We start from the raw sequence: 12,369 nt of genomic DNA, 5'->3' as shown, positions 1-12,369 counted from the left end.
CAAAGAACACCTGTATACTCAGGTTGACCTGTTGGTTTATCTTTTGAGTGCCTTTTTTCTGTTACAGACATACAGTTCTGTTTTGGAGTCTTTGGAGAATTAGTTATCATGGCCCCTTTCCTCTAAATACTTCAGTGTGTATTTCCTAAAAATAACATTATATTATTAATCATAGTACAGTTAGCAACTTCAGGAAATTTAACATGGATAGAATACCATTCATTTTCTGGTTTTATCATTAGACCCATTAATATCCTTTAATCATATGTTGCCTCCAGGGTAGGGTTGAATATTGCATAAATGTCCCTTTAAGTCTTCTTTAATCTGAAATGTTTTCACAGCTTCTGTTTTTCATGATGTGGGTATTTTTGAAGAATACAGTCCTCCCCAGCTTTTTAATAGAACAGTCCTCATTTGGGGTGTGTTGCGGTTTCCTCATACATCAAGTTAGATCAAGGTCATAGAGTCTCAGCTAGAGAACTGCACAGGTGATGTTAGGTCCTTCTCAGGACATCATATCTGGAGACAGTCTCCATCTGCCCTTCACTGATAATGTTAATTTTGATCACCCAACGTGTGATCTACAAATTTTTCTACTGTATAGTTACATATTTTTCTCTTGTAACTAATAAGCAATCTGGGAGACATTTAGAGACCATGCACAGGACTTCCCTGGTAGTCCAGTGGTAAAGACTCCGTGCTTCCATTGCTGGGGCCACTGGTTCGATCCTGGTCAGGGAAATAAGATCCCGCGAGCCGCATAGTATGGCCTTAAAAAAAAAAAAAAAAAAAGGACCATTCATAAATGTGTTGTATCGCATCAAAATTTCCCTCTAGATCTAGTCTCCACTGATGATTCTTGCCTGAACAGGTATATCCTATGATGGTTCAAAATTATTCCAGCTGTCATTTTAACTTCAGAGCCTGGTCCTGGTTGGGGTGAGCCTGGGACTCACCTGATGCCTGTGGCATCCCTGACACATCTCAGCAGGACCCAGGGCTTTGCTGAGTGCTCTTTAGAAACCCCTGGGCCAGCATACAGCTCCAAGTCAAGCGACCAAGTCAAGTCAAACTGCTGGCTAGGTGTTGAGTCCCACCAGGGACCTCAGTGAAGCTCAGCCTCTGGAGGCCTCAGTTTCCTCACTCACAAAGGGGATCACAGTGCCACCCGCTCCTGATGTGGGAAAGCACCGCAAGTTGTTCCCCAAAGGCCGGCTCCCTTCCTTATCTGTGAGGGCTGCTGAACAGGCCTGGTGGTCAGCACAACAGGAAGCACCTGACCCGGGACTTACTGACTGTTCTCTGACCTTCGTATTATCCCTCAGGAATTCCCCTGCCACTGGCCTGACGTGTGTCCACCATACCAAGTGGGTGGCCAGCAGAAGCGGGGGGACCCCAGGCGAATCAGTTCACTTCATCTGCGAGGGAGGTGAGGGAGAGAAGTCCCTTTACTGACGGGGATGCGCCCCCATCCTGGCCCAGGAACAAGGTCTCCTCCTGAGGGCCGCCTTGAAGGGAGCGGCTGCCGGGAAGGTGTCAGTGGCCAGCCAGCCGCAAGACTGAGGAAGGATGTGGTGAGAACTTTCTTTCCTCCTGGCCCTGGGGGCAGGAGGCCTGTGCAGAGAAGCGGAGCCTTTTTCTTCTAAATACGAGTCCTGGTATCTCTGGTCTGAAGCCCTGTGGGGTTGTAAACCACAGATGGTTGCCTTCAAGCAGGACTCAGGACAGAGGGGGAGGATCAGGTGGGGAAGGGGACATCCAGAGTGCCCGTGCCTCTGGTCCCACCTGAGCCCGAGCCCTGGAACCTCCCTGTGTCTTTCTGGAGCCACCATATTTTGTGTCCCCCCAATCTTGTGTTCCTGCCTCCCCACCTTCCCGACCCCTCTCTCCTATCCCAGACAGGAGACATGTCAGAGACATGAGGCAGGGCTGTCAGAAAAAAAAGACCTCATGAACTCACTCAAGTGGAGGTTTCTGAGACATTACCAGGAGGCTCTGTGGGGGGACATGGAGGGTGGAGAGGTCATGGTAGAATTCTGGCCTGTTGTCATAATTTTATTAAAGGAACAAAGTTCCTGGAGGAAGTAGCAGGGTGTAAGTAGAAAAATATGACTAGATTTGGAGGCAGATACATCTAGATTCAAATTCTAGCCATGAATGAATTTACCTTAGGTAAAGCCATTTACCTTAGGTAAAATGTGCCTGTTTTTCCTGTTTGTCAAATGGGCTAATCTCCCTCTTCACAGGATTATTGTGGAACACGTAGCCCATGGTCTGCCTCACAGAAAATGAGGTTAATCAACTTCAGCAGCCCAGCCTCACAGAGCCCCTGCTGACTGGCAGGCCTGCTCTGGTCTCTCACTGTCACCAGTGGCCTCATGAGGAAGATTTCTGTTCAGTCCATTTACAGGTTAGGAAACTGAGACTTAACTTGTCTAGGAGACCACAAGTTAAGCATCGGGACCCGGGATTCCACACCCTAGGTTCTGGGCCTGGGGTGACAATCAACTGCTTCCTGTTTCTTCTCTGGAGAGTCTGTGACTGCCGATGGATGCTCAGCCCAGGGAAATTCTGGCCAACCTGGGACATCCCCACCTTTCCTGGCCCCCAAAGGATACCCTGAGACTGGTCTGGCTCTCTACCAGCCAGCCAGGGCCCAAGGGAGAGGCTCGGGAGGCCCTTCCCTTATAAGGACAGCAGCTCGGCCGTGATGAAACTTCTGGGCCTCCCAGCTGGGTGGGCGGGGGAAGGGAAATGACAGGCTCCAGCAGCTACAGCTGAGAGCCTGAGCCTCCACAGGAACTCGCCCACGAGCCTCCCCTGTCCCCTTCCTGTGGCGACTCTCAGTGGGGCTTTCCAGAGGGTCCCACTGGCCAGAGTGGGGAGGAGGAGCCAGGGCCTGGGAACCCAGGGCGGGCGGTGGCCCAAGGAGGGAAGATGCATAAACAGACCAAGAGAGGGGACAGGACCCTTGTAGGTCCTGCAGGAAGCATGCTGTCTGGACTCCAGGTTGGCCAGGCAGGGCCATGCGAGAGGGAGGAGGCTGAGGAGAGGCTCTTGGGCAAGTCTCTTTCTCCCTTTAGACCTCTAAGGTCTAGTCATAAAGGGGTGGGGACCTGGATGGGGGATGGTCAGCTTGCAGCAAGACCTTCCCCTCCCCTTTCCTTAGCTGTGTCCCTAGTGGCCTGCCCTTCCCAACAAAACTTATCAGTCCAGATCCATCTGGGCAACTAGTTGAAGAATCATAGGTTATCAGGACTGATGTGGATCCTTGCAACCATCTAGTCCCTCCTGCTGGTTTTAGAGTGTGGGAAGTAAGAGCTTGGAGGAAGAACCTGAACAACTTGCCCATCTATTTTGTTTAAAATATATATGTACATATATAATATACATACATATATTAATGTGTATGTATATATGTGTATGGGGCTTCCCTTTAGCTCAGACAGTAAAGAATCTGCCTGCAACGCACAAGATCTGGGTTTGATTCCTGGATTGGGAAGATACCCTGGAGAAGGGAATGGTTACCCACTCCAGTATTCTTGCCTGGAAAATGCCATGAATAGAGGAGCCTGGCAGTCTACACTCCATGGGGTCACAAAGGTCAGACAACTGAGCAGTTACTTTTTCATATACTTATATGTTTGTAAGTGCTTTTTCTTGGTTTACTATTTAAAGTTACTTTTCAAGAAATCTCAACTTGTTAGTTGAAGAAAAAGACAAAGCGCTTTTTCTGCACCCAGGTCTGGTTAGCTCTGGGTGTTGGTGCTTCACTGGAGACCTCTGAGCTTGGCAGTGGGGGTGAGGCAAGATCCTAAGGAAGAAGCAAGTGTGGCAGATGGAGAATCAGTCTCTGACACTGCTCTGCACAAGCTGTGTGACCTGAAGCCGCTGCAGCCTCTCTGAATCTCAGTCTCATCTCTTCCGGAAGGGTGATCTTGAGGATAAAATGAGATTATTTCCATAAAGCATCTAGCTCAGGCCCTGGCACAGAGTAAGGGCTTAGTAAATGGGTGACATTACTGTTTTGGACACCTAGGCCTTGCCAACATTACATTAGGTGCTGTGGATTCCAAGCACAATAAAATGAGACAGACACCCTGATTCAGTGAACGCAGTGGGATCAGCCCTGAGATAGAGGGGCAAGTTTCTGCAGTAGCGTAGAGGCTACTTTTGCTGGCGAAATCAGGCAAGGGCTCACAGAGGAGGTGACCTTTGCTTGGGCCTTGAAGGAGGAGTAAGAGTTTACAAACAGGAGTTGAGGAGAGCATTGGAGAGAGGGAACAGAGTGTGCAAAAACAGAATCACAGCATATTACTAAAACTGGGGCAAATTCTGTGTAGTATCCTATAGAAGGAGGTGCTGAGGGAAGGGTAAGGTGATGTGAAATGAGGTGGCAGAAGGCAGGCGGTCATGATATTTCCCAGAAAGCTTGAACTTTGTCCTAGTGACTAAAGGGAGTCATGGGATAGTTCTCAAGAGGGTCGGGACAGGCCGGGTGGGGACTGGAGGCAGGGAGACCAGTTAGGAGATGGTTGCAATGAACCAGATGTGGAGAGGTCAGCGGCTGCTGAGCTGGGACACTTGCTCCTGAGGTAGAATGAAGGAATAGATCCTTTTTATTACAGGAAGCAGAATGGGGGATTTGGGGTCTTGTGGGTACAAGAGAGATGGAGTAGGGGGAGGGGAATAAGAGATGACTCTGGGGATCAGGGCTGGGAGTGTGGAGGTGCCCTTTCCTAAGACAGGGAGCATGGGGGAGGGACAGCTTGGAGAGAGGATGGCTACTGTGTGGAATTGTCCAGTGAACTACCAGGACTGGGCTGGGGCAAATCTGAAGTTCACAGACATGCGGACAGTGGGTGATTGAAGCCACAAGTATGGCAGAGTTATGTATGTTACGATGACTGTGACTGACAAAAGGCCGTGTTATCAGGAGAGTTCATTAGAGGCTATAATCAGCTCTGGAGAGACAGCCAAGATAGCAGTGACTCAAGTTTATTTCTCTGTGAGTTAAGTCCAGCGGGAGAGTCCCTCTCCACCACAGCATCTCCACGGACATCCAGGACCTGGCATTTCTTCCTTACCATGTGTTTTGCCATATTAACTCTTGATGACCTCTTCATAACCCACGAGTGACACTGCTCGGGTCACCACACTTGCATTCTAACCAGTGGGAATGGAGAAGTCATAAGGACACACACCGTCCCTTTAAAGACAGATCCTGGAAGTTGCACTTCTGCCTTCTCTCCTTGGCCAGATCTTAGCCACGTGGCTACACATAATTGCAGTGGTGGTCTTGCTCCTTGATTTTTGATCCTGGTGACTACCTGTCAGCTGAAAATCAAAAGTCTTATTACAAGGACTTCCCTGGTGGTCCAGTGGTTAAGACTCTACGCTTCCACCGCAAGGGGCATGGGTTGAATCCCTGGTCAGGGAAGATCCCACATTCCTTGTGCATGTGTGTATGCTACGTCGTTCCAGTTGTGTCCAACTCTTTGCGACCCCAAGGACTGTGTAGCCCACCAGACTCCTTGGTCCATGAGATTCTCCAGGCAAAAATACTGGAGTGGGTTGTCGTTTCCTCCTCCAGGGGATCTTCCCAACCCAGGGATTGAACCCGCGTCTCTTATGTTTCCTGCATTGGCAGGCGGGTTCTTTACCACTGAGCCACAAGTGCAGCCAAAAAATCTTATTACCAAAGATAGGAAGAGTGTATCTAGAGCAGTGCTTTTCAACTGGGGACCCTGTTGCCCTCCAGGGGACATTCAGCAGAGCTCGGAGATATTTTTGTTTGCTCCAACTGGGAGGGGTGCTACTGGCAACCAGTGAATAGAGACCAGGGACTCTGTCAAACATACTAAAATGCCCAGCACAGCCCCCCTCCCCACACCCCCCCCAACAATATCTGGCCCAAAATGTCGGTGGTGCTGAGGTTCAGAAACCCTGACCTTGGCAGACAGTTTATAGTTCCACTGCCACGACCAGAAAAGTGTGTGCAGAGTGAGCGCTCACTGGTGAGCTGGCAAGACAGCTGTCCCCAGTAGGCCACATATCAGGGGGGGTCCAAGTGCTTAGACCTAGGCTCAGGGGATTTTTCAGATCAGCCCCAGCTTGGAGGAGCTTCTGCCCTCTTACAAAAGCCAAGAGACGGTTTCATTTGTGTCTCTTTGTTTCACTCATTTCTTGCTATTGGGCTCAGAAGTACAGTTTTCCAGGCTGGACTCTTGGGGAAGGGGCTTGTTTAAGCTATAGGCGTTTCTTTGCCCACGAGCCACCAGCCCTGCCCCTCAGTGCTGGTGAGGGAAAAAACCACATATTCTGGGCAGCTGAGGCCAGGCGTGGGCTCAGTCCCTCATTCACAGGGCGATCTTGTCAAGATCCCCCCTCCAGCCTCCTGGCCACAAGCCAGGGCTGAGTGGTCCAGGTAAGGCCCTGGTGGCCCTGGCTCTTCAGAGATGCCAGGGCAGCTTTGCCGGCTTTGCCCACAGCCCCGGGCTAGGCCTCCGTGCTTCCTCCCTCCCAGGCAGATTTCTAGCCAAGTCAGCGTTTCTGGGCCCCTCCCACCTTCATTTCCTTCCTGGGCTGTGGCCTTGGGCCTGAAGGGAAGTAGGCCTGCCCAACTGCGGCCAGTGCCAGGCCGTGCTGGGCTTAGCCTGTGGGTCCCCAGAGTCTCCAGGACGTGGTGTGGCCAAGAGTGTGCCTGACTGTGAGTGGAGAGTGTGTGAATGGCTCTGCCCCTGGGGAGGGCTGGAGCGAGAACTAGGCCCCAGGCCCTTCTGAACTGTCTGGGGTTCCTGCTATGGGTGAGCAAAGGTCTCCTCAGGTCAAACAGTTCCCCACCTTCCTCTGGCTGAGAAAAGACTTTCTGAAAGAAACTGGTCTCAGAACCACCCATTGAACCTGAGCCAGGGTCAGTTCCTGCAGTAGGCCTAGGTGGTACGGTCTCTGCAAGCTCAGAAGCGGTTAACTCCTGCCTCCCAACCTGTTTCTGGAAGTCCCGAGGGACCCTGAAGTTTTTCTACCCTTTATCAGAAGGTCTCCTCAGAGAAGTCACTCTGAACTTATCACAAAAAGTACATGGTAGGAGGGACCTCAATAGCCTGCATTTTACAGATGCAGACACTGGGAAGGGACTTGCCCAAGGTCACCCAAGGAAGCCTGTGGCAGGCTATCACTGGTCTGGGCAACATTCTTCTCCTACCCTGTCCTGGGGCTCTCCACCCCCACTCAGGAAACAGGCCCAGTGCTTTCATTTGCGCCATTGTTGGGAAGAGCCCCAGATACCAACAGGCTGTTTTCTTTCTGTCCAGCTCAGGGTTGATGTCTGGAATCAGGAAGCGGGGTGATGGGAAGTGTCCTGTCTGACGTCGTCCTGCTGGGGTGGGGGGTCGGGGCGGGAACCTCACAGGGTTGGGCTTCCTGAGATACAGTTGTGGCAGCAACTGCAGGAGTTGGCATAACATGTAGCATTCATTAAAAAGAAAAATCAAACCCTGAGAATGATTGAGAAGGGGGGAGCGATGGGGGAGATGGAAGAAAACTGACTTTTGCTGCAGAGAATAAATAGAGTGATTCTAGAGTTGATAAATCAGGAGGTAGGGCCTGGTGGGCTACAGTCCAGGGGGTTGCAAAAGAGTCGTTCACGACTTAGCAACTAAACAACAACGACAAGAAGCATCAAGCATATTATTTGCAGGCAGGGAGAGAATTCACAAGAGCTAAACATCATTACTAAGCCACTGCTGAAGTGATGACCTCTGGGCAGTGGTAAAATTTAACTTCATTTGATACTTTGGAACACTATCTGAAGTATTATCATCATTATTTGCCATATGTGTGTGTTACATCTTTATTTTTTTTGTTTTGTTTTTTAGCTGAGTTGACTTGTCTTTTTTTTTTTTTTTCATTTATTTTTATTAGTTGGAGGCTAATTACTTTACAATATTGTAGTGGTCTTTGCCATACATTGACATGAATCAGCCATGGATTTACATGTGTTCCCCATCCCGATCCCCCCCTCCAGCCTCCCTCCCCATCCCATCCCTCTGGGTCTTCCCAGTGCACCAGCCCTGAGCACTTGTCTCATGCATCCAACCTGGGCTTTAATAAAATGGTTAATGCTGAGCTCCAATGCAGGCAGGGGCTGCTTAGGCAAAGCTATAGTGCGGCTTCATTCGTCTCTAGGCTCCTCGGATGTGACACCCCCTCTGAAGTGCTTGTCAGGCATAGAGGGAATTCTGTGTCATTCAGGCTTTATCTGGGCCCTCCCTTCCTGCCCCCTCAAGATCTGTTAAGATTGGCTCTGGAGGGACTTCCTTGGTGGCCCAGTGGTTAAGAATCTGCCTGCTAATGCAGGGGACACGGGTTTGATTTCTGATTTGGGAAGATTCCACATGATGTGGAACAACTAAGTCCGTGGTGGGCCACAACTACGGAGCCCAAGCACCTAGAGCCTGTGCTCCCCAATAAGAGAAGCCACTGCAGTGAGAAACCTGCCCACCACAACAGAGTAGCCCCCAATCTCCACAACTGGAGAAAGCCTGAGCAAAGCAACAATGACACGTGTAGTCAAAAATAAATAAATACAATTATCTGAAAGAAAGAACTCTGCTTATCAAAGGACACCTTGAATAAAATGAAAGACAAGGCTACAAACTGGGAGAAGATAATTATTTTATATAACCAACAAAGGATGAGTATTAAGGATATATAGACGGCTTCACTGGTGGTTCAGGGGTACAGAATCCACCTGCCAATGCAGGACACATGGGTTGGATCCCTGATCCAGGAAGATCCCACATGCCTCAGAGCAACCAAGGCAGTGTGCTCCAACTAGTGAGACTGTGCTCTAGAGTCTGTGAAACACAACTACTGGGACCACGTGCTGCAGCTAACTGCAGCCTATGCACCCTAGAGCCCATGCTCTGCAACAGACAAAGCCATCACAACGAGAAGCCGGCGCACTGCAAGGAAGAGTGGCCCTGCTCTCTGCAATGAGAGAAAGCCCGTGCAGCAGTGACGACCCTGCACAGCCAAAAGTAAATAAATAAAATAAAATAAAAAAGGGACACAGTTGTCTAAAAGAAAAAAAGGAATGTCTAGAAAAAAACAGAATTCCTGTGAACCAATTAACAAAAAGGTATATAATACGATAGACAAGTGAACAAAAGATATGAATAGGCTTTTCCCTGAAGGGAAAATATATCTGACCAGTAAAGATGAAGAAGTACTCAAGCTCACGAGCATTCAAGAAAATGCAAACACACATCATAATGAATACAATTTTACATCCATTTGGCCGCCTGAAGTTTGATAATACAAAGGCAGAAGAGGATGTGGGCAATCAGATCTCTTAAAACACAGCTATTGGGAATATACATTGGCACAACCACTCTAGAAAAAAATTTGAAGGACTTCCCTGGCAGTCCAGTGGTTAAGAGCTTTCACTGCAGAGCAGGCATGAGTTCGATCCCTAGTCAGGGAACTAAGATCCTGTTTGTGGCAAGTGGCACAACCACACTCTCCCCCGCCCCCCCAAAGAAAACAATAAGATATTTTCTTGTCAGGCTGAATGTACATCTACCCAGCAGGTTGAATTATTATTCCCAAATGAGGAAATCAAGGTACAGAGTGGTTAAGTGACTTACCCAAGGTTTTACCTAGTGTCAGAGCTGGGGTCTGATCCAGACTGTGTAGTTCCAAAGAAGGAAGACAGGGCAGTGATGAAATTCTCCCAGACACTGAGGTAACTGCAAGCTGGGGCTGAGGTTTTCTCTGACCCCAGAGGGGAGAAGTAAATGATATATATGAGAACAATACAGATGTAGACATGTGATCATAGCCTCATGGGGAGGAAGGGGCCTTCCTGGGCTTTGGGCCCTGCTGTAATGTGAGTTCTGGAATAGTAATTACAGGTGCCCCGAGTTGTGAGTACAGAAGAGATGCACCGCTTTCTCTTGCAGGTCAGCCCACTGAGGAGATGAACATGTAAGAGGCCTAGATGGATGCTGTGCTGGGAGTTGGGGTGGGTGGGCACTTCACCTTGCAACTCATTTCACCCTGCAGGCATTTCTGTATCTCCTGAACACATGAATCCTAGGAAGACCCTCCTGAGTCAGGGTCATCACAGGCCCTTTACAGACAGGGTGTGCAGACCCAGGGATGGCCCGTGACCTGCCACGATACACAGTTTGGGCACAGCAGAGCAGGGTCTGGAATCCAGGCCTTCTGCTGCAAAACCCGGCGTGATTCCCAGCAGGTGACCCTCCAGGCCCCTATGCCAACAAATGGTTTGAACGTGCCCTCCTGTGAGCCTCAGGCTTGGCTCCTGGGGTGCAGCACCTCTCCAGCTTTCCTCCTCAGAAATGGGTCCCATCCTTCCAAATCTCCCTCTTCTCATTGTCCCTCTTTGACAATGGTTGAGACAAACAGGATGAATCACTTCTAAAGCAGAAGCAAATCTGCATCACCCACAGCACCTACTCAGTCAATTTCCTGTGTTGGGTTTATAGGGGTTATTTCTCCAGAGTTTTCAAACTCCCACTCAGATCCAAGACCAGACTCTGCCTTCAAGGGCATGTCTTGTTTGGGCTATGATTTAGGGGACGGGGTGGGACTGTGTGGCAGGGCCTTGAGTTAAATGGATCTACACTCTTCCTGAAACACCATCACTTTCATTTCTCCAGTAGGATCCTGATAATCAAAACACATCTTGTAACTTGTCAGCCAGGATGAGTCCCATATTATAGCTCTGAAAATGCTTTAGAGTTTATGAAGTGATTTCACATCTAAAAATGTTCTTGGTCCTCAAAGCAGCTATGAAAGGTAGGGCAGCAATTTAGACACATCATGTGGGACTTCCGTGGTGGTCCAGTGGTTAAGAATCTGCCTGCCAATGCAGGGGACACAAGTTCAATCCCTGGTCCAGGAAGATTCCACATGCTGTGGGGCAACTGGGCCCGAGTGCCACAACTACTGAAGCCCACAGGCCTAGAGCCCATGCTCTGTAACAAGAGAAGCCACCGCAGTGAGAAGCCACTGGACCGCAGCTAGAGAGTAGCCCCTGTTTGCTGCAACTAGAGAAAGACTGCGTGCAGCAGTGAAGATCCAGCACAACCATAAATAAATAAAAAAAAAAACACGTCATGTAATAGATGAGGACACTGGACAAGGCTCAAAGAGGAAGGGGACTTCATAGCTAGTCAGAGCCAATATTTGAACGCAGGTCTTTTCACTCCAAATTCCGCTTACCTCAGATAACTGGGAGTTGCCTTAAAGCAGAGGCTGACAGGACGCAGAGTAGGAGGGTTTTGATAGGAATGTGGAAAGGATGAGGGAAAAAGGTTCTGGAGAAGAGGCACCTGGATGGCAGACCTTGGCTAGAGGGAAGGGAATGAGCTCCACGGCATTGACAATTCAGGCAGGGGAAAGAGCGGCCTGGCCATGCAAGCGTGTGTGCTGTCACTTCAGCCGTGTCCAACTCTCTGCAACTCCATGGACTGCAGCCCGCCAGCTCCTCTGTCCATGGGATTCTCCAGGCAAGAATACTGGAATGGGTTGCCATGCCCTCCTCCAGGGGATCATCCCAACCCAGGGATCGAACCTGCTTCTCTTAGGTTTCCTGCATTGGCATGTGGGTTCTTTACCACTAGCGCCACCTGGAGACCCCGGCCTGGCCATGGGGGAGGCTGCAGAGGAGGAGTAGAGCCTGAAATCTGGGGAGTCAGAGCCTGAGGGCCTGGGCTCAGCCTCTGTTCTAGGCTTCTGTCTGTCCTCAGGGGTCTGAGGGCCTTGCGGCTCTGCACTGTCTGCTGCCTGATTCCTGGCCAAGAGTCTTGTGAGCCTGTCAGCACTGACCTACTCACACTGGCTCGTGACTCTGTTCCTCATGTGACCACAAATGAGTCAAGAAGGGAAGCAGGCGCCAAAGGGCTTCTGGGGAATTCCCGGGATGCAGGCCATTCGAGGTTTGGGTGTGAGAGGACTCAGGGCGCCTGAGAGGCTGGGGCTCCCAGGGCTGGCTGTGAAGTCACCCTCCTCCAGGTCAGGGGCCAGTCAAGATATTCCCAGATCCAATGTGATTCTCCTCCGGCCAAGTGGCATCAGTGTGAGGATGGGCACAGAGGCCCCGCTAGTGGAGGAAGGCCTGGCCCCATGCCAAGCCGTCTGTGGGCATCTGGGGCACAGTGCCTTGATGTAACCCTGGGCACTCCACTTTGCGGATGAGCAGACAGAGGCTCTGTTTTTCCTGGGAGAGCAAACGGAGTAACCTTAGCAGGAGCTCTAGGTCTCAGACACAGAGATTCTCATTTCTCACTTGTTCTCATTTAAGATTCTCATTCTTAATTATTCTCATTTATTTGTAAA

The sequence above is a fragment of the Cervus canadensis genome, chromosome 6 (genome assembly GCF_019320065.1).
Source record: "Cervus canadensis isolate Bull #8, Minnesota chromosome 6, ASM1932006v1, whole genome shotgun sequence".
Lineage (NCBI taxonomy): Eukaryota > Metazoa > Chordata > Mammalia > Artiodactyla > Cervidae > Cervus > Cervus canadensis.
The sequence above is the reverse complement of the archived record's forward strand: the minus strand, read 5'-3'. Positions refer to the sequence as shown.